Genomic DNA, 27,100 nt, shown 5'->3' with positions numbered 1-27,100 from the left:
ATTTACTCAGCTTTCAGTTTATAAAGTATATGCAAAAAAAGGCATCTTGGCAAGAAAACAGAGCTACAACTATTCTATCAAAGGCAATTTAACTCACAAGTGCAAGTCAACAATTTCCTCTCCCCCCAAAAAAAAGAAGAAAGGGATTGAATCCAGAAGACTAAAGCCAGCATTTGATTCAGGACACCTTTCAGGAAAGAAGAATAACGCAGCTCGATGGCCATGTACCACACTGAGTTTACGTTGCTAGCTGTTGGCACAACCATCTTTTGATTTCTGTTGACCAGGAAGTACCAAACCGAGAACACAACGAGCATGGGTCTCCACATTCTCAGTGGCACAGAAGAATGTCAAAATATTTCCAAGAAGCTACAGACAAAAGCCCAGTACATAAATATGCAAGGCTCAGAACATCGAGTATATAAAGAATACCGGTTTCCATAAACATTATTGAATATCTTCACTGTGAGAAGATGCCCATGAACCTATAACCTGCTCACCAATCTTCAAGCACACAAATTCAACAAGATCCTGACCAGTTAATTTCAAAACAGTTTAGGTCCCATTTTAAGATTATTTTCAAAAAGTGTCCCCCCCCCCCTTAGCAGACTGAGGTCTTCTGAAAATGTAGATTTTGGTGCTGGTGTGACCCACTAACAAGTGCAGCTTGTAAGTCCCACCTTCTCTTGCTTAAAACGAGCCTGGTGCTGCTGTAGATGGGGAAAGCTCTTGGTCTGAAGTTGTCTCATGTCCAGTCACTGCTGGTGGGCCAGCCAGGAAAGCTGCCATGGGGGCAAACCTGCAATGCAGGGGAGAGTAATGCTGAAAATCCAGCCCTATTTTTGGGTGCCAGAATCCTTCCAGATTTTCTGAAGGGCAGCTGACAGACTGGAAGGTACATCAAGCTGGAGGGAAGAAAGTTAAGTTTTCCTCCATCTTCTTCTCATTCTGTGTTTGCTTCCAGCAAGCACCTCTAGCCTCCTGTTCCCATGATTTGTTACTTCTACATGTTATTTGCACCTATTCTTTCTTTCTTCTGTTCACCTTTTCATCTGCTTTCTTTGGCATTATTTTAGTCATCCAAACAGCTGATTTCCTTCCTTTAATCAAAAAGTGCCCTTCCTCTCTTATCCACGGAGTGTCAAAATATACAGCTCTAAAAAGCAGACGGGTTTGGGGGCAGAGGATTTGTTCTTTCTTTCTTTAGTCAATTTGGATTTTGTCTTCAATCACCTCTCCCCTGCTCTAGAAGCAGAATGTTGCTGTGAGGGATCTGTGTGATCAGATCTCTGTCGATGAGAGTACGTTTCCTGCTGGATTCCTCAAGCCAAAAAACCAACCAACCAAAAAAAACCACGCAACCAAAAAATAATCAAAGGGGAAAGTTTTATCAAAATAGTTTTTGATCTTTGGATTAATTGAACAGCATCAGTCCTCTAGGATGGGAACCAAAGCAAGCCCTTAAAATAAGTTACAAAGGAAGACAGCCATTAATAAAGAAAGGTAGCCGTACCAGCACAATGGGAGGGCATAAAGCAAGCAAGCTATGCCCCAAAGGATGACCACTGCCACAGAAAGAATTTAGACTTGGAATAAATTACAGGATTTTGATCCCACCCATGGCCAGCACTTCCAAAGCATTCCACACTCACCATTGGGACCAAAATTTCGAAAAGGGCTCAGTTAGTTCTCATTTGGGCAAAAAAAAGAAGTAGCCAATTTTTTCAAAGAACTCAACATCTGGCAGCAAGCTACTCTAACATCTATTTAGAAGAATCTGGTGTTAATACGTATTTCTCTCATTACTCTGCATCTCTCCTGAGTTTGCTGATTCGACCTCATCTTTCAGGTATGTTCAACATCCCCTCGGTTAAACTTTTCTTTTCTGTTAGCTCCTTCACAGCTGTTTCGCTTCTAGTCTCACATCCTCAGTCATTACTCTCCAAATTACCAGCATTGCTCTCTCCTTTGCCAGTTCACACGTGTTTTGACTCTGGAAGTGAGCCAAGGCTAGCTGCACACGCATACCTCCCTGTTTATTTCCTGTTTAATGGAACACAGCCTCTGGTGCCCAGGTAGCAAAATCCTTCCATTATCTCCCTGACCTTTTTGCATATTTTAAGAGGTTATTTTGTGGCTCGTGCACGTAATGCAGCAGAGTTCACAGAGATTTGTGTTGTCTTTCCCACATCCTCAGCTCTCCCATAATATGGCCCCTCAGTGGTCATCTCATAATCAGTGAATGCAATAGGTCTAACCCAGCCTATTCCTGTTAAACGCAAACACTGCAGGAGCAAACAGCAAAAGAAGTATTTTGATGTGATGCATAAAGAATAACTGCATTACTCTGGAGCAGACTGTGAATGATTTGTTGCTAGAAAAGACCAAGGCCACGGCAGAAGGAAAGGAGAAACTACTGTACTGAGGAATAAAATAAGAAAGAACAGAAAAATACAGGACTGCTTGTACTTACTGCCAGGTTCTGCAAGTGTCCTTCCTGCGCTCCCAGGGAGCCTGAGGCATGACGCACAAAGAAAGAGAGGAAGGCAAAGGATGCCCACCTTCGGGGGACTACTGTGGATGGGAAAGAGAGTGCCGCTTGAAAGCTTGGCAAGGAGGCTGCTTGGCTTGTGAGCCGTGGCAGCTAGCCCCCATGGATGAGACAACTGCATGAAAACCCAAAGATGACTTTTGATGGCCTCTCCTTCTGCAGCTGTAATTGCCGAACAGTAACCGGCTGGCTGGAGTGCCAGCCTCGTAGGAGACGAGGTCTTCTGGAGCACTCGCATCCTTAACTCCCACTGAGCTTGTGTTAAAAAAGAAAGCTAGGTTTATACTTACAGCACTAGACTAAGACTCAGGAGATTAACATTCATTTTCTGTCTTTGCTAAGCCCATGGTCGGACTGCCACCAGACCACTAATTCGCACTATGTTTCAGGCTCACTTTTACAGCATGAAAATAGTATTCCGTTCCAGACTTTGTTTTGTCATTTTAAGAGTCTGCCTGTTTGTTTTTCCAGAATAAGGACTAAATTCTATGCTTGTTTGGAACTTTCTATCTACAAATGAAATAAAAAGAATATGAAATTTTAAAAATATATCAAAAGAAGCTGTATAACTCAGTATTTTTCAGGAACAACACTTCAAATGACAGAGATTTCATTTTTGTGCCCAAATGGAAATTCACCCAGTTCAGGAACATACCTCGATGCTGTGAATACGTGCCAGTAACATCTCAGCCATTCCTATGCAAGTTTTTAGTTCTGCAATATTAAATAAGGCTCTTATTAAAGATTTATCACAACCTGTCCCTTTACATCTGGTGGCTTTGTACCGCAAAGCTGGAGAAGCACAGCAAAAATAAAGTAGCTGCTATAATGCCAGCCATGCTTCCTGTGAGTTCCAAAATATCTTCTGACACCAAGCTTGCCGTGTAACAAAATACAGAGCTACTTCTATTTAAAACTCCTAATGATCCATTAAATTAGTGTGTGGAACGAGGAGGGAAGGGGGTGGGTAAGTTGTTGTGTTTTGGTGGGGTTTTTTGTTGGGTTTTTTTTTTTAGTAAACATGAATATGAGTTACAGTGTAATTAAAAAAAAAAGTTTCCCAAACCTTACATCAAATTTCAAATGACATTTCTGTGAATTTAAAAAAAGTTATTCTACTACAGTGGAGGGATTCAATGCACAAAAATTGTTTTGGAGTAAAAGATGAAAATGTTCTCTGATCTTCTAGAGTCACTACATTATTGAAGACCAAAGAGAAAATAAAACCAGATTCAAAGGTAAAATAAACTTTTGCAGAAGGACCAGACAGAGCTACAGCCGCTGACTAATAAATAGCAGGAACTGCATCGAGACAGGAGAGCTGGTACTTCCTTGCACTGCAGCTGTTTTGCACTGGGATCTAACATCATATCAAAATAAAAATAAAAATAAAATATTCGCCTTTCAATCTGAAGCAATGGTGAAATTTCTCCCCATAATTCCAAAGATTCTTCCTGTACCACAACTGAACGAATGCAAAATGACTACTCTCAATGCTGGCATGGCTGCTAGGAAAACAACTGTGAAAACCTAAAAGTCTGCAAACAAAATGTCAGAGCAATCAGGGCCATGAAAACGCCCAGAAGAGAGAGGCCTGTTTCTTAGAAGACTAAGATGAAGAAAGGCAGCTGTGGGTAGCTGCTTTAGACGCACATGCAGACTTGTACGCATTTCATGGGACATCAGAGGGATGGACTCATTACCTCCAGCGCTGCCATGAAGTTCCCCCACACTCCAGAGGTTTCAGTTTGATGCCATAGAATTTCTATCAGGTATTGAAGAGTAGTTTTCTGTTAGAAAATACACACCTCTTCTTCTTCAGCTTTACAGAGAGCGCTGATTAAGCTTCTCTCCCAAATTTAATTTAGTGCTGCATACTCACAAAATATGTCACAATTGTATTTTGTTATAAATCAATAGGGATTATAGGGCACATAATAAGATCAAAAATGGAGAACACAACTTGCACAGCACAATCCTGATACAGTAAACCTCCCCATCAAGAGGTAAGTTGTGCCATGGGAAAAGGAGGTGCAATTCTGGCCAGCTTGTGTTTGTGGAGGGGGACGAAGGCAGACAACAACTGCCGTTTGTATTCAGGACAAGGAGGCAGCAGCAGACTATATGGACCGCAAGTATTCTGGCAGTCCATACCAGCACACACACTATTGGCTTTCTGCATTATCCTAAGATTCTTAAATCAATAGCAGCAGAAGGATTCAGCTATCCCAACAGCATCTCTACCATTCTATTTTACAGCTACGCTATATCACCTATCACTAAAAAACACAACCCCCCCCCCCTCCAAAAAAAAAGATCGCAGAATGTATACAAATTCCTGGAGTATTTAAGGATCTTTGGGAAGGCCTACATGAGTGGCAAACCTAAATCAGAGCAGTCAGGAGCTATTGCCGATTCCCTAAGCATCCAGCCAGCTTTCATTCACAGGACCATTTGCCCCGTGATGAAAGATGAGAAATTCCAAATGAGATTTGAGACTCAGAGAATCTCCTATACTAAAGGAAAAGAAAGGACAAAGAGAGCACTTACGATTTTTGAGATCCACACCTATTGCTTTCCATTTTATTTTAGTTTTCTGTGTGTTTAAACATGGCATCCACTTAACACCTGTTTATACACCGTTTAATCACGTGATACTCACTGGATGCATTCTTGTTAAGCAGGATTTATGGCACTGACCTGATTAGGCAACAACCATTGGCATTGATAATCATTAGGCTAAGATGGTTCCCTGGGAGATGTCCCAGTAAAAGTGGCTGTCTCAATTAAGCACATAGCAATTAAGTGGACTCTATCTATAGGGTGATCTCACAAGGAGAACAAGGCATTTCAAATGCCTTTTTTTTCTTTTTTAATATATTTTTAATGCAAAATTAGTACTTTTGATTGGAGAATACTACTTACAGGTTTCTCTAATAATTCCTTTTTTTGGTAAGTGCAAATTCTTATTTCAATGCTAAAGATTTCCTCTCCAGTCCCCATAAATCCTATGGTAGCACATCTCTGTGCCTCTGCTTTGCCTGGCCCAAGAGGCACAGGTTGCACAGGTTGCACTGGAGGCTTTGCCAACCAAAGCTGTCCCAAGAAAGACCCCTTTTGCCCAGGGTATGAACAGGGAGAACAATTGCAAGGTGTGCAGTGACAGTGGCCATTGCCTGCTGATCTCTGCTTCAGTTGTTAGGGGAATTGAAAGAAAACAAGGCTGGGAAATGCAGGAAGACAAGCAAAAGTCTTATGGTCAAAATCAGTTCAGTTTTGCTGTTAGCAGCCCTCTTTTTCTCCAGAGTTTCTTGGAGATGTCAGGCCAACCTCCCTGGGCAGGCCTGCGTAACCAAGCTATTTCAGTCCAGTATGCAGAGGTTGGTCCCAAGCCCCTTTCATCTACACGCACAACTTGCGTGACCTTGGTGAGCTGGCTGGGTAGCACGATGGGCAGATGCCAAGAATCCATTTCTATTTTGGCTCGTACCCAGTCCTCCCCGCAGCAAAGACATACATTAGCCCTCCTGAGTGCTGCTGATCTCCAGTGCTATCCCAGTCTCCCCGGTGTTTAGAAAAGGCAAGCATTTATCCCATCATTCACAGGAAAGAATCATATGGCAGCTCAGCTTACCACTGCATGGAGAACCTCGGGAGGCACAGTCATTAAGACACGGGTTTTCAGCACATCTGAGCCCCGCAGACTGGGTGCCAAATGCCCCAGGAACTTTGCAGTGAGGCATATTTTTAACCTTGCATAAAAGGCTGTGGATGATGCATTCCCCGTTTCAGGGGAAAGGAAGAGGACGCATAGTGGGAACCTGCACAACTGATTTGCTGCAGGGCCAATATCTTTAGTTCCAACCAAAACCAATGGGAGCTGTGCCTGGAGCATATAAAATGCTGCCTAATTTCAAGCCCATAAAACAATCCTACCTACATGTCTCAAAGTCAAGGGACACATTCTGCCTCCTTACTCTGTGCCCTACTTTCTTAATACGTAATTCAGGTGAAAACATCTCCTGCGTGACAGTGGTACAGTAAGCAGAGACCAATTGTTTGTGGCAGTTCTCTTCGCTACCACAGTGAGGTATGCTATATATCATATCACAAGACAATTAGCATTGCTGTCATCTCTGCAAAGCTTGACTGTAATGTATAATAGATGGATACTGGACACTGAGCAATGGGACGAAAACAAGATGTCAGATAATCTCTGTCCATTCAATGAATGTCACCTACTTGTGGCTCTGAGTGAGGTAAAACCCATAGAAAAGCTAATGCAGAAACACAAAATTAAAGACTATAACATAATGCGTCCACATAAGAAGCCTAGAGGTAGGTTCTCAAAGTAACTTCAACTTCTGGCATTTCTAAGCTTTTAAGTTACTGACTGAACAATCTTCTTCTGTCATTTCAAATGTTTTGGGTTTGGTTTGTTTGTTTTTAATCAGAGAGTGTAAGTGAAAGAGTTTGTGTATACTCATAAGTCACCAGGCAGTTATCCTTCTTTACAGGAAAGATTTGGGGTACACTTACAAGGCACAAAGCATCCATGGCAAATACTTCTTTCCATTTAGGAGGTTTTAATCCCCTCCTGTCTGCTGCATGTGCCCACCAGCACAGCAGCTGTTCTCATCAAAGCACCAGAGCCGACACTCGCAGCACTGTGCCATCGAATGGATTGCTGAAATCGAAACTTAGGACTCCAAATCACTGGGGAAAAAAAATTCACTTTTAAGATAGGAATTTAATCTTCTAAATCATCGGATTCTTGAAAATATTACCCCAAATTTACAGCTTAATCCCAAAACTGTAGGAAAGAAGAAAGCAAAGCTTGTAGTAAGACAAAACTACTTTTACATTTTTTAGAGATACCACAGCAAGTCTTCAGTCCCTGGCATCAGGCTTCTGGGCAGCTGAAGTTACCGATTCGTACCTCATTTCTGGCAAACTTCATTTACCCAGTTGACCAGATCTCTCTCTCCCAGATGAGAACAATTAACACAGTAAAAACGCGCTAGGCGCACACTCCAGCGCTGCTTCCATATGCAAAGCAGTGCCATGGAAACAGAGAAATGCCAGCGCGGTGGTAAGGGCAATCGGCAGTCACCAGATGAGCAGTGAATCAAGGGCTGAGGAAAACAGCTGTCAGCAGGATTACTTAAATAGATTGCATTTCACGGGGCAGCTCGCATTAATACTGCAGTATGGTATTTAAAAATCGGGACAGAAATTTGTTGCTTCATCATTAGCTACCATGTTATCACTTGCCTGGCCAGATAATAAAAGGGCAGCGGCGTGACCTGCAGTCTGGGGAAATAAAGGATTCAGCTTTAGCTGTATCTCTTCATTTCAACAGCCATTTCTACTTAGTTTCTATAGCTTGTAATTTTACACTTTTGCATGCAATACAACGTAAACAGCTGTATATTGTTTCCTTCCCCTTTTGTTTCCCAGAGAAAGAAAACAGAGCAGCCCCTGTGTATTGTCCTACTGCACTTTCTAACTTTAATAGCAACAGACAAACCACTTGTTTCAAAGCACAAGCTGGGAGGAACCTTAGTATCCTCTGAAGCAAAGCTGCAAATGACTGCTTCCCCAACGGGCTGAGCAGCTCCACACAGATGCAAAAATCTGCTTCTCTCTCCCACAGGTCCCCATGACATCTCACCAAAGACTTCAGGGAGGCCTGCTCCTCCACTGCTCAGCATCGCTTCTGATCACTCAACGTCACAAAGCAAGTGTTGAATGCTCTCAGCTCAGAATGGGAGAGAGGTAAACGCAATACCGAGGAAGCGAGAAGAAAAAGAGGCAACATATGCTGAAGAGACAGGCAAAGGCTCTGCCAGATGTTCTCCAGTGAAACGTGCTGTGGATGTGTCAGATCTCACTCTCCACGGATGTCTGCCCCGTTGGAAGATAACAGGGCGCTGGGTAGGGGAGAGGAGTGAGGTGCCACGCTGGAGACACAACCCAGGGCTTTAAGCCGGAGGTGAAGATAAATTTTAGTTATCATGCCGGACTGACCTGCAGCAGCCTTTCTGCCTGTTCTGCCATCAGCGAAGTCTTAAACCACCAAAGTTTACTGCAGGACATCTGTCAGAGCCCGACTGCACAGTGCGACTTGCATTATAGAAAACATTACAGATCCCTTCTAAGCTCAATGGGCTGCGACAGCAGCTGCATCAGTCAAGCTTGTCTAGTCTTATTTATTTATTTGGTAATGTGTGATAATCTTGTAACTAATCAACTGCTAATGAACACATGTGCCAAAAAAAATCTGGTAAGTTAGCCATATAACACCTCTCATAACTATTTCACTACTATTTTACCAGCAGTATTGCAAATTGGTGAGAATTTCTAAAGGACTTGGCTCTTTCTGTTTTTGAAAACTCTGTCTTCAAATTAGATGCTGCATATATATCTGAAGTCCCATTGCAGACATTTACTGTCTTCAAGTTCCAAAGGGCATTTGAAATATTTTGGATCACCAAAATGAGAGCCAAAGAAAACACAGGACTTTTTTTTCCCCTTAAAAACAAAATAAAATGAACTCCCCCCAAAAAGGTCTTCCCAGGGCATTTCATCTTAAATACCCTGAGAACCACGGCACCCAAGCTCACTAACAGCAAGAAAAATTGCCTGAGCTTCTGACACTGTATTTTTCAAAACAAAAATGCAAGCCCTTGTGCAACCTGCAGCGACAGCGGACATCAGCTCTGTACCACAGAGGAAAGTATCTGGTCCCTAATGAGTATTTGTTCATTTGAAAACCTCCCTTTCCGTGAATGAGGTGTGTCACCCTCTTCTCTCTTTCTTTTTAAATCATAACCCTTCAAGCAGCATAATACAAAGGAGAAAAAAAAAAAAAAAACACAAAACAAAAAACACCAAACCAAGGAGCCTTTCACCAAATACCAAAAGAAAAGCTGCCACTTCAGCTACATTCCTCATGCCTTCTCCTAAAATTCTCTAACAACATGTTTATTTAAACACTGCAACAGGAGGCTTTTAACCATTTCTATTTATACAGTATACAGAATTCCAGTGAAATGACCAATGGCAAAATTTCAATAATTACTCAACAAATCTGGCTTTTTGAATCAGTGATTTCCTGTTTTGCTCTGGCCATAGGACTGATTCAGATCTCCCCTGAAGCCAACAGAAAGTGATTTCAGCCTTTATCAGCCCAAGGTTCCCATATTCTGTAATTCACAGATCTGAGAGACAGAAGTAGTGCTTATTTGCCTAAGAGCTGCCCAGCTGAGAGGCTTGTGAAAAAACAGAGTTGCCTGGTCAGAAGCCCAGCACTGTCTTTACTTCCCATTTTACTGGTGGACATGAGTTGTAGTTGGGATGATCTTCGTCATCTACAAGAAGAATATGAAAATATATAAAGTACCAGCAATATATTATTTATATTCCAAAAGCATCATTTCTTTAAAATTTCTTTAATGATAAGAAAGTATGTTCTGTAGCAGATGTCCCAGCTTAACGAGAAATTTTTAAGGTATTTTTCCCATTCCTAAAAGTACGTGGCTAAGAATAGCAAACTTTTTATGACTTTAGATTTTCTATTCGCATTTGCACAATAAGCGAAGTCAGAAAGTCTAGATTTTTTTGCAAGAAAGCATACTAAACACAGTCTCACCTGGAACGCCACAGAGACTGGGAAAACCTATCAACCAGTTATGACCAGGGCTGTGAAAGATCTTTTATCTAGTTTTAATGCAGATTTTTTTTTCTAAGGTTTTGAAAACAGTTCTGCACATTTAAGACTCAGATTTCTAGAAAGGAAAATTTAAACTTGTTCTGCCAATAAAAATGCTAACATTTTTTAATAGAAATTTTGCTCACTTCCTACAGCAGAACAGATAAACTTTAAATTGTGTCATTTAATAATAGGCAATTAAGTAGTATAAACAAATTAAACGTAATACAAGCAACTCAACAGAGCTGAATACACACTGTTCTAATAGAAACAGTAGGTTCTCCTAAAACAATCTGACACTTCCACAAATCAAAAATTTTGACAAAAGCTTGTCCTCCCTTGTGAATATTTTTCCTCCCCAGTCATGCAGCAATTCTAGATCAGTAATTTTACTGAGGTTTTTTTCAAATGCCTAAGTCCTGCAGCGAGTGGAGATAGTGTTACGTGTTTCACATGGGTGAGAGTATGTTAACTTCTAGGTGCATTAGCAATAGCAATAAACGTGACATTTCTCAGCTTCGTTCTATACAACTGATGTGTGTCATATCCTTAATTCTCTGTCTACGAACTGTCCCACAAGGCTGCAAAAAACTACAGCTGTTACTCTGAAATATCTATCCCCAGATGCTACTTTTTGGATTACTTTTTTTTCTTTTAGATTTTAGAGAAAAACACAGAAGTAGTTACTGCAACATTTTCTTCTCCCCCCCCCCCCCCCCCCCTTTTGGCTTTAATAGATTTTTATTTTAAGGTTGTTTCTTCTGTTATAAAGGCACATCAAATCAAACCTTCAAACACAACCATACAGATAAGGAGGCAAAATGGAAGTGATATCTATGAGAACTTTGGCAATTACCTTTCTCATGTCACCTTTTCCCTTCACACCCCAATTCCCGCTTCAGCTGTTACGTCCGTTGTCCTCAGTGATGAATGTTGCCCTTCCCTCCCTTTGCACCACTGGAAAGGCAGAATTTGGAGCAGCTCAGCAAGACTCCTTCAAGCCCACCACACGAGAGCTTCACCCACTTTGTGAATGCCAGCACCTGCCCCAGCTGCAAGCCAGGGACTTCAGTCCACAGCTGAACCAGCATTAGGTTACCTGCAGCCATATAAACTTGACAAGAGCATATAAAGCTGCCTGGCAGACTTCCAGCCCCTGACCATTTTCCTCAAGTTCCACAAACAGCTCCAGCACGAGCTGGAAGCACCCTCTGCCACTTCCACCCTTCCCGGATTTGCTTGCCAAAGAACCCACCCTGTTGCTGAGGTCCCATCGACGTTTTCCTGATGCGATGTCCCCAGCCTGGGCTGGACTCCGCTCCCAAGTGACAGGAGCCAGACTCCAAGAAGAGAGGAGCTCGCTGCTGTCTCCTGACTGAAACCTCAGCAGGGTTTCCCTTCTGCCCCAAACACGGGCACTGGCTCTTGCTGACATAAAGGACCACGATGATGTTCTGTTGCTCTGTACCTACGGGACTCATCCCTTTCTAGGGAAAGAAATGCCGAAGAAACAAGAGCTTTGGCATCTTCCCCAGAATATCTGGGCTTCTGGGTCTGGCCAGGATACTTTGTGCATCTCTTACAGCTGTAAATGAATGAAATTCTCAAGTTCAGGCTGTAGAAACACAAGAGACATCAAAGTTCCTGTTCCTGAAGCCAAGCATCGGCCAAACAACAACTACGAACCCTGAGTGAGGGACAGGTTACTGTCTGTCCCTAGCAGACCTTGTGAAAGAGCTTTGCTTTCATTTAAAAATGCCTTTCTTCTACCTTCTAGCTTTGAAAGTATGGAAGGGGAGATATGCTACACTTCCCCTACAGCTTTCAGAACCAGTAATTCTGTTCCGCAAGTCTTTGCTTTATCTTGTCAAGAGATAATAAATCTCAAGGTATAAATTGGGAGCAGATGGAGCGGGATGTTAGACTGTCAGCTTCCATTAACAACACCAGGGGCTCGCCACACACCACAGCCGAGCCAGAGCCTTTCATCTCGCCCCTGCGCAACTGGTGGAGGAGCTACTCGTCTGTGTTAGGGCTATTGGCAGAAGAACATGAGTTGAAACCAGATGTGACTACACTGACGGCCAGCCAATTATTGTCATAGGATGGTGTTACCCATAAATCACTAGATCGCAGTGCTATCTGACTCATTTTTAAAGTTGTCAGGAGGTTGTAACAGGGCCGCAGAACAGAACAGTAGTGAAAAGCTGCCTGGGAAAGCAGAGGTGGATCTTCGGCCTCCCGACTGAAGAGCCTCCTTCTCTTCAAAAACTGCAAGTTGCACTGTTGAAATTGGACATTTGAGGACTGCGGACCAAGGAAACTGTGATGCTACTCTGTGTTGTCCCACACATCTGTAAAAAAGCCAATTTTGATGAGCAGCCCTTCTAGCACTTTTCAGTCCAAAGGAAGGTGACTACAGGCAACTGCCAGCTGGGGAAATGCAGCAGGAGCAAGCGAAGGCTCCCCAGGAGATGGGAGCTCCCTCCAGCTTCTGAGAAGGAGCAGTTCTGAGAAAAAACAGCACAAACCTCCTCTCTGGGAAAACCACATGGAGTACATAAACTGAAGCATGATGTTTAATGAATACCAAACACAGCAATCCTGGGGGTTCCTGTGTTACTACCACATTTGCTTTTCCAAGACTTTCAGGAGTATGACGACAGTACAAGGGAGCCAAGCACAAGATGCTGGCTGCTTGTGCCTTCTCTGCTTTCCATATCGGCGTTCCTCCACAATTTCTAGAGGTGACCAGCCTGCCTAAGCCTATTCGGTAACAACCTGTAACTCTATGCCTCTGCCACCAGCATCAAAGGCTGTCTGCCCATGTTGAACAGTTACCAGCTTTACCAGCCAGTTTCCAACACCGTCTGCTCCAAATCTAATTGTGCCCTGCCACATACATGCAAAGGCTGGATTCACAAGCACCCCACTGCTGCGAGTTGAACCCCGTGATGATGAATGAGAAACTGCCGCCCCAACAAGGAGGCCCAGATCTGCACATCCTTCGAGACTGTAGATTCATACCTGGATTCTCTAGGACAGTTAAATCATCTGGAGCATGAGAGGACACTCAGAGAGACAGATTCGCAGTCTTCCTCCTCTTTTTTTTTTTTTTTTTTCTTTTAAACACAAATAGCTGGGCAATGGAGAAACTGTTGTATTGACTCAGTACCCTTACACATCAACCAAACTCCTGTACACAGTCAAACATACCATCAGACTGATGCATCGCTTAAACAGATGTAAAGCCTCGATATTTTGGAAAGCAAAACCCTGGAAATATAAAATGTTCATTTGGCACCACAAGCTTTCTCCAAGCCTCTTTCCCTCTCAGCTATTTCCTGTTTAATCACCAATACATACGTTATGCAATTTTTACAAACTGAAGAGCAACACACTGCTTTTACGAACAGAAGGAACGTAGCCACAATGACAAGAAAAACTGAATAGAGAAGGAAAAAACTTTTTTGAAAATCTAGTGACTGCCCTAACCTGAAGGAAACCACAAGATCCGTTAGCCCATAAAAAAAAAAAAAATCTCATTTTGCAAATATGTAATGAAGTATCATCTCTCAAGGTTGTGAACACTCTTCAAAATTAATAAGAAATGCTTTGGCAGAAATTCAGGTAGCACATGAAGGCAGAATTAAAAGGAGGTATTTAAAGAAGGAGGGGGGGAAAAGATGTTATGTTTGAATTCCTAATCCATTAAGATACCTCTCTCACGGTACGAGAGGCCTGGAGAAAGACTTTAGTTCAGCCAGTAGATGACAGTAAGAACAACCTGGCAGGATGCACGTTACCAAGTCTCTATTCCCCAACAATCAGTACAGCGGGCCTTTCAGCATCTTCGGTCCTGACTTCATCACTGTAGCATACTGATTGCTTGTGACAGGTGAAAAAGGACACGAGAGGACAAGAAATGCTAGGGGCAGACAGCTTTTCCTCAATCTTGCTGATCACAGTGTAAAGTATTTTTGAAGTATTAATGCCAGCACTTTGACAGAGTCCAAAGAAGGAGATAAGTGTTCAAAGTCAGGGTGAGATGGATGACCTTGGCTGACAAATGTCCCAGTTAATCAGGGTTGTTTGCATACTGTGAGTAACTCAAGTATTTCTGGCAATGGCTATTTGTCCTTGAATCAACCAGCTCGGTCTTTGGCTTCTAGTTGTGATATGGTGCTTATTAGTCGTACATAACTCTTCTCCCGAGGTGGGCTCACTTACAGCACTCCATTTAACACACCTGGTAACAGTGACCATGAAGTGCTAGGCCAGATGAAAAGGAAGCAGGAATATTTCATGGTGAATTCAAGATGGACTAGTTTGTAAGTCAAACAGACAGGAACACAGGTTGATTCTGGTTAATACTTGTTTTTTCCACCCTTACCACTAGTTTGAGCTTAAACAAGTCTTATTTCACCTCAGACTCAGAACTAGAAGGGAAATTAAACACTGGGCAGATTCCTCTAAGTTTCAGCAGAAGGATTTATGAAAACACACACTGTAAAGACAAAAACAATGCTTTGAGTAGCATCAGTGAAAGAATTTGAAGTAAAACCTTTGAATTCACCTTTTTTCCCCTCCAGTAAACTGGAGAATATTCTGGAAACTCAGGACTGTTGGTGTGTTTGCAGAGTTAAGAAAGCTTTAAGAGGAAAGAAAGATCCTGAGATAATTATGAATAATTAATTTAAACCCAACTTCAAGGAACATTTTGAGGAAGTCTGAAGGCTCAGGAGATGAACAGTGAGTCACTGAGCTTTTTGCTTGCAGGCAGTCACTGCTAACCCAGCCAGGGTAGTTGACAGCAAACCCTGTTGTTACCTGCTAGTGGTTTGTATTAAATGGTTACTCACCATTCTCCTCTGGAGCCTCCACGTTCTTGTTAGAACAGCTGCAGGCAGGACCATCGAAGGGAGACGTACTTTCCTCTCCACATGTATTGGTTTAAACCAGGCAGGACTGCTCATTTACACATTGTGACTTCTGACAAAATGACAGTAGTCTCTGGCAAAGCTTGTCTAACATTAACTCCACACCACCTTACTCTGAAGGCAGGAAAGCTCCGCGTGGAGAGAAGTGCAACATGATGAAGCTTTGAAACCGCAGCATCAATATACAGAGCCAGGCTAGAACGTCACTATTAACCAGCAATGAGTTAGTTTCCCACAATAAAAGCTGTTTTGGCCATTTGCGTCATCATGCAGACTCCAGCCATGCTCACACCTTGCTGAGCAAGTTTAACACTAATGTGAATTTTGCACGCTGCAGAGGCCACAAGTGCAGGCTTGGCACCACGCTGCTCTCCATACAGGATGCCAAAATACCTGATTTGTCTGCTCTGCATATTCCCAGGTATGTTGCTTTGAGCTGCCAATATTGGCCAAGGAACTTTCATCAGTAGCAACTGGAGCCTTTCACTCGCTTCCTATCACAGCTGTCAATGACCCGTTAAAGCCCAACATCAGCCTTGCCTTAGTCATGCTACATCATCAAAACTTTCTGAAGGCTTTTCAGATGTTTTGCAGATCAAAAGCATCTGCTCCAAATCACTTTTTAGCTGGTCATGGTATCATACCTGAAATTCACTTGTCTTTATTTATGCAATTTTAAAGAACCACTTCTGTGTTTTATCAGTAAACCAGCAATTAAGGCCATATTACTTGGAGGCGTTACAATTAACCACATGGTATTTCAATCACATGGTTCCCTGATTGCTCCCAGTGTTAGACTAAATGCAACATTACTGTTGCATTAAAATGAGGAAGGACCAGTGTTTGACAGAGTTTTAATCAATGAGGTACGTGCCAGTCCCTGTCACAGGGCCCTACAAGCCACAGCTCTGCATGGCACCGCTCAGAGCACTGCAGCGTTTGCAGATTGTTTTGCTCCTGCTTTAACTTTCTACCTCTCAGCAACAACTGAAGAACAATTATTTCCTACAACTCTGGAATAAAAAAAAAACCCATATTTTCAACTATATCACCAAAAGTAGTGAAACCAATGAAGAACCTGCTAGAAAACTCCGTTTGCTAAATTCAAATGGCCACCATTTCTAACAGACACATCCAACTGTACAAGTAGCGTTACGCAAACAAACCAAAAACAAGGAGAAATTTGCCAGCAGCCCAGACCAGCATTCATGCCAACTGGCCAACAGCTGATTAAGAGGAAAACACAAACACACAAATAAAAAGCCACAAAGTAGAAACAACCTAGAAGATACTTTCTGGCATATTCAAATGATGAGCATTAGTTTGGCATATGGTACTCCCACATCTTAGGAAAAGCTGAAAAGTTTTTTTGTTTAGCGGCAGTCAAAAGTATAAACTTTTTAATAGAGTCTACGTTCCAAGAAAGTCAGTGGCTTCTCTGCTTTTTGGACATAACTTATTTTTGTTAAAAGTTACAACTCCAGGGTGTCCATGAGACCCAGATTACATCAATTTAAGTGCTGTCTCAAAGAGGTATCAACGGAGACAAGACATTAAGGAAGAGAGAAGGGAAGTACTATTAATCCCCACAGTGGAGATCAAGACCTGAAGCAAAGCAAGGTTAAGTGAACCTCTCTTGTTTACCCAGGAAATCCGTATCTAGCCTGGAAACAAGGCCAAGTCTCCTAATTTCCAGTCCAGCCTTTTAGCCACGAAACAGACTTCCTTCCAACTAATAAAGGCTTACAGGAATTTTAGTTCGATGTTTGCACACAGGCAAATCAGTAAGTCTTTCATAGCAGGAGACAGAGCACAGATGTACACACAGAAGAAAAGGAGCACATAAAAATGCTACTTTAGATCATCTTGAAGCGTCTTTTTCTGGCCCTTCCCTGACCCACCCTCTCCTGCCACCAAATGGGCAAATAAATTATAATCTATCCACATAACATACATGCAGCTTGCTTCACTTGCTGCACTGCTGTAACTCTACTGAATTTATCTTTGTTTTTGTTCAGGGAGACAAACGGAGTGATGCAAAACCTGCTAAATGAATGGCTTAAAGTTAAAGGAAAGACAATTAAAGAGATGATGGCAGATTAGTTTGAAGAGCTTACAGGGAGCTGCCGAAGTACAGCTACCTTCTCAGGAGCTGGACAGCCATCGCAGATAACTCTGCAGACTAGAAGCTCCGAGTTTCTCCTTAATGATTATAAAAGCTATTGTGCATTATATATTGTCTGTAATCCCCATCATGAAAGTGTAACCTTCCAGAGTCCTAGCACAGGTTTGAGTTTTATGAGGAAACTGCAGGGCTAGGTTGGAATTGAATCAATACGAATTAGTTCTAAACTGAAAAGTCGCTATTAGTTGACAGGTGAAGCTATTCCACCCAGAGAGGACAGAAATGAATAAACCGGCATTCCTTTGGTTTGAGTCCCCTGTCAAGAGAGATGACTCACTGACATCAGGGCATTAACGCTCAAGTTCGACAGGAAGAGTCGCATGTAGCAAATTTCCAGAAAAGATACAGAATTTTGACTCTTTGTTGACCTGACATCACAGTTTGCAGCAAGCCTTTTGAAGTCCACCAGGAGTCGGTCTGGGTACAGAGGGCGCTCGGGCTGCGAAGGTGAAAGCTGGCAATCCCGAAACCTACAGCTTGCCTGATGCATGTCTCAAATTACTGCTGATATGACACGTTTACGGTCCTGTGCAACATATTGAGAATATTACCCTACAGGGTGATGTTTATTTATATGTGCAGAATATACTGTCAAGTTAAAAATAATTTTTTTTGCTTGTGAAAATACCTACACTTGGATTATAAAAGCACATTCTACACTCTGATTGGGGAATGCATCTGTTACGGCAAGTCCTCGGGAGCTGCTGCATACCTGAAAGTGGTCAGCGAGTCCTGCCAAGTCAGTGTGCATCCAAAAGAGCTTCTGAGCTCTGCTCCTGTCCTGTCAGCAACGTTTGTTTCTCCGGTTGGATGGAAACCCTTGACCTCGTCAGAGTAATTTCTGGATGTAGTCCAACAGCCATGAACATCGGTTGCAGACTTTCAGGCATCACCACTTGTAAAGTTCAAGTCAGAGCCCGTGGTATGCAAGTGCCATTTTAAAAAGAATAATTTTAAACACTTCTAAACATTTCTATGAAACAACTGGTAAAACTCCTTCAGAATTCTATTCCTATACAACAAAGCAAATTTTACACATCAGGAAACACACTTTAAATGTTTCTTTGCAGGATCTGTTCACTAGTACTTTTATAGATTAATGTTACCACATATTTCTTTCAAACAGAAATAAAGACAGAAGGCATATAATGGCTACCCAGCCCATCAGCTCAGGAAAGGGACTGCTTTCATATCACTGCACGCTAGGTTTGTAGGAGGTAAATAAGGGCTTTTAGGTGACCTCAGAGTATACATATACAAACTGGCCAATTTTAAAATATGTAGCATTTAGAATTACAGGTCATTTCAGCGAAGGCAGAGGATATTAAGCTCTGTTAAAAACTTGATGTGGAATCATAATGGGGATTGATGCATTTTAGCATCAGGCTGGTCAAAGAGCAAGCAGAGGCTCATCTAGCCTAACCTCTGCCCAAGCGCTATTTTCCTCTTGGCCAAGTATTCCTGAAGACTTGCACAGCAGGAAGCCTAGACTAGACACGGAAGACTCAGATGGAGGTTCAGGATAGATGAGGCTTTGTAATTGCATAGCAGGGTAAAGCTGGGACGGGAGGCAGACCTACCTTACACGCAGAATAAACTAAGTGAAGAAACCTGTGTTACCAAGGACAGCATCTATTTGTGAATTGCTAGGTATCAATGATGCAAAGTAATTTAAATGCAGCTTTTCTAACACATACCTAAATATCAGACTACAGTAAGCAGAAAAGCTAATATACTGCCATATTAACTTTGGAGACATAAGGAATTAAAGAGCTGAAATGCAGTAAGATCAGGACAACCATTAGATGAAAACAAACAAAATTGTCTTTGTCAAAGAGAGACTGTCTCTTTTATATTCCACTCATAAAAGAAAAATGTTTAATTTCAGCATCCTTCAAATGAACTAGAATAACATCACCTAATCTGCATAATTTAGATGCAAGACTTTATATCCAGGATGAACCAAAATCACAACAAAGTAGGAAAAAAGTGTTCTTCCACAGACTGGATGAAAAGCTGTACAGGTTTATGCAGAAATGTATTTATTTATTAAAAATCTTACAACTTTGCAGCAATAAGTGTACGAATGGTATCTATTTGCATGGAATGCACAGAGTGGAAGGACCAGAACAAGCCTTAAGATCAGGAGCCCTGGGTTGAGCTGTGCCATCCGTGACCCCCAGCTCTGCCACCGCCCCCCAAAACACACACAGTGGTTCCTGCTGATTTGAGATCTGCAAAGCAGGGTGGGGGACAGTGCCAAGTAAGGTCTTGATGTTACCACATTTGGCCTTCTCGACCATGGTATGTCTCACAGCTGTGTCCATGCAGACTGCTGGACTTGTTCCGAGATGCCAGAAGTGCCTTGAAACACCTACACAACGGTCTCCAACCCACGACGGTGCTGAGCGTGCAACGCTGAGGTCAAGACCCGAGCGCGCTGGTACGCACAGCAGGGCCGTGGGTGCAGTAAGCAAGTAAGGCGCATGAGCGAGAGTGTCTAGTTCTGCGTTCACATCACAACCAGGAAAATGCAAATGCTCACAGCAGGTAGCAATTCATAGGGCTTGCAAGTCCCTGCTCCTTCAGTTGGGTGCCCAGAGTTTAGGGCACAGACCAGTGCAAGCTGCAAGCTTCATGCAGGGAGAGAGTATAAGCAAATGCGCGTTCTGCAGCACTACTGCAAAGCCTAATCTTTCTCAGGGGTTGCTGCTATAAAAGACCTTCAATATACTTGATCTCATTTACTTAAAAAAGACTGTCAGAAAGACTTGTCAGCAACTTCTTGGAAAGGCAGCAGAGGGAGGGGAAGCAGATTGTTAACATTAGAATATCACCTACCATCTGGATGTGTTTAACATAGGATCAGATATAAGATTTGGACGTAAATTCGCAGTCCTTGGTCTCATGCCCAGACAAAACTTGAACTCAAGAACTTGAAGACATGTTCTCTTCTGTGGGATGCAGCATGTTAATAAAAGCTCCAAACACTCAGGCAATTTCACTGCATATATTCCTTTGCACTTCTTTAAAAAAAAATGTTAAGTGCATTTAAAAGAAAATAGAAAACTATAAAAAGCCAATAAACACCTACAAGCTCTACCATACACTGAAGGAAGACGGAAAAAAAAAAAAAAAAAAGAAGACAGGGAATAGACAGAAGTACTGCAGTCCCTGAAATTCTGCAGTTTCAAATAGTCAACTAATGAATGGACTTCCTGACAGGCACTGGCTGAAAAGAAGTTCGTGACTGCTGCTTATTTAACGATGATTGCGTTCCCAGTCTCTGCTTTTGAACAGAAGGATTAGTGTAAAATGTACGGAGGAATGGAGAACACAAGAAAGTAACCATGCACTTGACATGGAAATATTTTGAAAAGATACTTAAAATACAAAGGAACTAAATGCTGCATTCAGGGAGGTGGCTTATTATTGACAAACCGTGTTTTGCAGCATCTGCGTAACTATGATTATTTGAATTCCAAGAGGAATCTACCCATGAAATTCCTTGTTTTAAGACCAGAGGATATTTAGGCCTCATCACATCATATTCATCAGGAATTCCCCAGTATCACCACAGCCATCAGTTTCCCTCCCCCTCCACATCTCCCCATCCCTTCAGGACTACTTCACCAAACAAACCAAACAAGTAAACACTGAACTGCATCTTGATCAGAGTGTTTTTCATAACATTAGCTAGTTTCATTAAACAGATTCAATAAATAGTTCAACATGCAGAAAAATAAGACTTTGCCTGCAAATAAGAGAAACTCAATTCACCTGGTCTGTCTGGCACACTCAGTCCTTTCAAAGCAGCAGGACTTGTCCAACACAGCGAGCACCAGCCAGAGCCTCCCTGCATCACCTCTTCAGGTGCACTCGCAAGACTGTTCTTTAAAAACAACAGTAAAGGAGCAGCACAATAAAATGAGTTTACAGTAATTCATACCGGGTAAAATAGAGAAGGGCAATATTCTTCCTGCTAGCAAACAAAAGCAGAAAATCACTTTCCAGCCGCACAGACCTGGGTCTAGTTCTTAGGCTCACTTTCTCCCTCCCTCCTGGCAGCAGGAAAGACCCAGAGGAGGCTGAGAAAAAAAGATGCCCTACTACGTTGTTAATACCTCATTTATAGGCAACACATGAAAGAATGACTACAGTGAGCTCCGAGTGCTTTTAATAGCACTTACACCCAGAACACATCAACGTGAAACCCAAGTCTAATACCAAGAGCAGGTAACTATCTTGTCAGCAACATGAATTCACAAACCCCAAATAAACTTCTTCAGGAAAATCAGCACCAGCCTTGCCCTCCCAGCTCTTCCCATCTCTCTGCAGCCCAAACCAGCAGACCCTGGGTAAAATCGCCTCCTCTACAAAAGGCCTTTTAAAGTCAAACAAGAACTAGAGCATAAAACTTTTAGTGCATTTTTAAAGAAATTGTTTCTACATTTTAAATATTTATTGTCAGCAACATCACCCAACAATAACTCACCAGTACCCATCTGAAAAACATAATCTATGTTTTGCACTTGCCGTAGTGATTTCCCATATTTATTTTCTTAAATAAGTAAACAGGAAGTCAGAGCAAGAACAAAACAAGATTTTTCTGGATGGAAAACGTTATTTGGTGGTGAATTACTTTCCTTCCCCCTTGTTCTTTTTAAAGGGAGAGAAAGGAAAAAGGACATTTCAGATCAGAACACGTGAAAGATTAAAACAAGAATTAAAAAAACCCAAACGCATCCTAAACCAACCCACAACTTTCGCTGTCGCCTTTAACTTTACCCATTCCTTACATCGCCAAATGGCGCTGCAGACCTATCTCCACCACCCACACAATCAGCATGTCACCTCCCAAGTCATTTACTGCTTGCAATCCTGGCGGCTTTACACCTACACGGGTTGTCTTCCCTGCCACGGAAGGTACCGTTCTGCCATGGGTAGGTAGCATACAGTCACTACCTTGTAAAAAATGAGCAAAACCACATTGCTAAGTTAAAATAGGCAAGGTCAACTGAAGGCAGGCAATAAAGCATTGCCCTTGCCCACTTATCTTACAGTAAAAATAATGCAGATCCTCACTGCTGTAGGAGTAGTGATGTTGCACTAGTGATGATTTAAGGATGCAGGAGAGGGAGTGGCTTTTAGTAAGTTAGCTGGGCCAGTGGGTAAAGACAGGACAGAGCTGAGGAAGGGACTGCGTACCCAAAAGCCTGTCCTTTTCCAACTACCGCATTGCCAAAGCGCACACCTTTTTGCCAAAGGAGGAGATCACCATCTGTTCAGCAGGCCACAAAGTGCCTGCTGAATTTTCTGACCGTTTCTGATCAGGCTGCACGTAACAGAAGAGAAGCTGCAACACAAGAAGCCCTTTCCCCGGGTTAGGGGGAGAGTTGATAAGCAAGCGAGAATTTTTCTCACAAGAAATTTTGAGGAGAAATAACACATTGTCAGACTTATATAAAAAAATATTTTCTCGATAAAAAAGGAAACATTTCCACTTTGGTGGCCCAAAAAAGGAGCAGCTCCATATTTTCCAGTGTAACCGTACATGTTTCTTACGAAAACAGAAGTGTTTTACAAAAGCTGTCTATCTGATGAACTAAGCAATCTCTGTTAAAAAAATTTACCATGTCAAACATTTGGAGAGAACACGCTCTACCAGCTCTGCTTAAGAAAGACAGGAGTAGCCTCACAACAAAGCTCTTAAAATGCACAGAAGATCAAATTCAAAAACACTGTATTTCACAAGAATTAGTCAGGAGAGATTGCAACTAAAATATGCAGTTACTGCTGGAGTCATGGGATATGATATATGCTACCATAGCAGTATTACTCCATTACACTGTGTGCACGTGTGTATTTGTGTGTCTGTGTACACAAGCGTATGTATATACACACCCCTATATCTGCATATATATTCACATGTATGTGTATTTCATGGATCTATCCATGCTAGGATTATAGCTGGTTCAAAAGGCAAAATTGTTTTAAGCAAGTTATCTGGAGTAAAACATTTAAAACATTATTTCTTTTCCAGCTGCTGGGACACAGAGCTTGGCTGGGCTACATCTGAACCACAGCCTCACTGACTCCGTGGAGCTGCACTGACAAGCAAGGCTGTATTAACCCAAGGTAGATGCAGACTGTTTCTCTCTCTCTCCCTCCCTCTCATTTTTTTTTATTATTTTATTTTTTAAAAAAGGCATAGCAGAAATTACAAAAGATTTGACAATAAGAGCTGCCAGCCCTCGGTACACTAGCACAGGCAATCAGGTCTGTAATGTACAGATGCATAATCATGCAAGTAAGTGAGGTGTATAGCAAATTGATGCTTATAGCAGAAGCTTTTTCTTACGAAAGTCGGCACGTGCCAGTATAACATAACACATTAGTGTAGCATAAGTTTTATTTTGAAGCATTTTAAGATCCTGAGAGGAAAAGTATTCTGTGTAGAGTCTATTACTATGACAATGTAAAGCTAAATTGGAAACCTTCCAAAATACATTTAAACAACAATATTCCTCATACGATCTACAGCATTGATTTCATCTCGTCAGGCAGCACGAGGGGCTGTGTGTGTTAGGGAGTGTGTACGTACGTGCTAGAGCAGCGTGGGAGGATAAAATGGGACTCACACTAAGAACAGCTGTGCAAGACTTCCTTTCACTACAAAAAATGCTGTCCTTCAGATGCAATATTGACATTGATGATACATTTCCACTGTGTTTTTAAACTGAAAAGCCTCATTTGGTCACAAATGATTTGATACGAACACTCCAGTCCCGGCCCAAAGTTTTGTTATATCAAGGTACACATGAAGCATTGTGAACAAAAAGCCAGCCCTGTCAAAGCTCGTGGGAATTTTGGTCCTGACCTTAATAGAGCCTGAGTTTTTCCCTACTGCATCCACATTATCCAGTTTCCTTTTATTATCATTCAGGTTCCCCTCCAACTCGAAGTGTTAACCTTGCAGTCAAGGTATGCTGAAAGTATTCATGGAAGAAGAGCACATTCATTGCACATTCAGGCACTTCTCTGCACTGACATGGGCTCAGGCTGCATCAGACTTACGAGCTACAAAGCAACGTTTGATCATCTCTTATCACCCTGAAAGCTCTTTCAAAATAAACAGATTGAAATGGTTTACAAAGCAACTGTCATGCTACTGTTACCGCTAAAGAACACCATGTGAAATTAGCTTGTTCCTTCTAAACTGTAATGCAGCCATGAGCAAAACCGGTCAGATGCATTTGAGCTATCAGGTATGACGTGCAGTCTTACTACCCAGACCTGTTTAATCAAATTGGCTTTCACTCACTCTCAGCTATACCCAGGGAAGCATATATGAACACAACAATGTCCGTCCTACCCAGGAACAGGTTAAGTGCATAATCTAACTTCTATTCTAATGCTACGCCCTGCCACTGGAAAGCGTTTCTGAATCAGGACATTACAGTCGCTAAAAACATGAGAGTCAAATCGAACCAAAGCAAACCAAACCATCAACCTTTAGTCAGACAAAGATCCTGCTCTGATTAAAATTTCTGTTTATTTTCATTAAAAGCAGCAAAACCTTTAGCTGCTCTATACCATTGGGTAGACTTTAATTTGCAAAGCAGAGCACGTTGCTTAAAAGGAAGACAATTTTTTTAAAGCACCTGAGGTTTAAAGGATTTAAGTCACAAAGAAGTATCAATTCCCAACCAAAAAAAAAATGGTGACTTTAACAGTACATGAGATTGTACATCATTTAGTTGCTTTATCCTGTCTGCTTTGACAGGCAAACTTGTGCCATAAACAAAGCCTTAGTAAAGTGTGATTGTTTTCCATCCTTCATAATTAGTCCTTGTATTCCCTGATTTGTCAGCTTGATATTAAAGAATAACAATAATTTTCTATTATAACATAGTGCTCTAAAAGCATTTAACACTTCCTCTGTGCTACTGAATGATGAGAGACTGCACTAATTAATTGCATTCCCTCTGTTTTATGTTTCATAAAAACTTCACCAGAGATTTCAAAGGCACAAAAGGACATTTAAACAGCCTACACTCCCTAGAAAACCGCCACATGTGCCTTTAAAAATTTCTTCCGAAAAGAAATGGCCATAATGAATGAAGTTAGAGATTTCTGTTCTAATAGGGCTTAAAAGTTCGTGCCTAGTTACAGCTAGCGCTCTAATCCTAAAGATGCTCACTCCCTCCAATTTACTGGATTTAAATACACTGAAGTCGGTAACATTCTCCTCACATGAGCAAAGTTTTCCCATAAATGAATAGGTCCAGTATACCTCAAAAATTACTACACAAAGCTAAACAACGGAAACCAGCTAATAATTTTCTAGTTTATCCATGAATACAGGATGGAGCTATTTTCTAGATTTCAAAAGTACAGATAGTAAAATTAAGAAAATTAGAAGAAATATATCAAATATCAAACAAAACTCCAAAGACACCAGAGTTCGAAAATTAATATGTGTTAAGGTACAAATTCCTTATGAATAAATATTTTCTCTAATGACCCTAGTAACACCTTTTGGGGGGGGAAGAAAGGCAGTGCAATCTGTAAGCTATCTGAGAAATGCTGAGCACGATGGCAACAGACTCTTATTTAACAAAATATGCAACTGTGTATCAGTATCAACCAGCTGTAAATTAATGCATCATAAAATAGGTTTTGTTCATTTCATGATGTGTTAATGCAAGGAGGTAAAATAAGGGATAGATAATCTGTCTGTGCTTCTTATCTTACAAATATATATGATCTCATGTCAGCACTGACACTTTTCTTTCATATATAATTAGGACGTAGGATGCCTATTACTAGGACACCTACGTAAATATTAAATTAGGACATTTATTCTTCTCAGTTATTACAGTTAAGTCGCTGGAAAAAATCCTTTTACTTCTATAAATCTAGCATTAATCAAACTCTCAATAAGTAAAGCTGCTGCATAAATGTATTGCACTCACAGAGGTACTATTCAACTTTGAAGTTTAAGTCCAAATAAGTATTTTTCAAAAACTGTGAAATATTATAATCCTCATTTTGAGATTCCCATTCAAGGAGAAGTCAAAACCATGGCTGTAAAAACGCAGCGTCTGTATTGCATAGCGGCTGTACGCTTGGTACGCTAATTGTCCGACTGTCAGTATTTCCAATCAGTGCAGTTACCATAACAAATAATCCGTGTCTAAGCCATGGAAAATTATTCAGCCCCTCGAAACTGTAAATTCTAAGTGCTTTAAAAGAAAGACACAGTTTACACATATTTCTGTTAGACAGACTGGGTTAAAATAGACAGCACCACTGGAGGTAGATGTTCAGTTAGATGAGAAAATGCTGTAATGAGGGAGCAGAAGTCTGAGAGCCCGCTCGCGGCATTTCTTTCAAGTCACCAGGTCAGGGATTGGTTTCCTTCAAAGTGGGTTAGCCCAGCCCCTCTGAAAGCCAGGGGTTTCAGGAGACCGATAAACAGCCCCGGGGCATTTAGTACTCCAGCTCTTCCCAAGAAATTGGAGGATGCTCCAGGCACTACCTTCATTCTAAGGGATGTTTTGTCACATAGCCAAGGCTTCATCCTCGATCTTTTCTGTTTGTTTTCTAATGAACAAACAGATACTGTTTTGTGGCTTGATAAAAAAAAAAAAAATTAGATCTCGTCAGGTCTTTACTTGCAAAAAAAATACTCTCAGTGAAAGGAT

General features: G+C 41.6%; 1 protein-coding gene across 1 annotated transcript in view; it reads right to left on the bottom strand.

Moving 5' to 3' along the window:
• Positions 1-27,100, bottom strand: part of PLCB1 (phospholipase C beta 1) — a gene marked incomplete at its 5' end in the record, with an annotated part of 405,623 nt that overhangs the window by 322,038 nt on the left and 56,485 nt on the right. The window lies entirely within an intron of this gene.

The sequence above is a fragment of the Platalea leucorodia genome (genome assembly GCF_965183815.1).
Source record: "Platalea leucorodia genome assembly, chromosome: 3".
Classification (NCBI taxonomy): domain Eukaryota; kingdom Metazoa; phylum Chordata; class Aves; order Pelecaniformes; family Threskiornithidae; genus Platalea; species Platalea leucorodia.
This window is presented reverse-complemented; position numbering and strand designations above follow the sequence as displayed.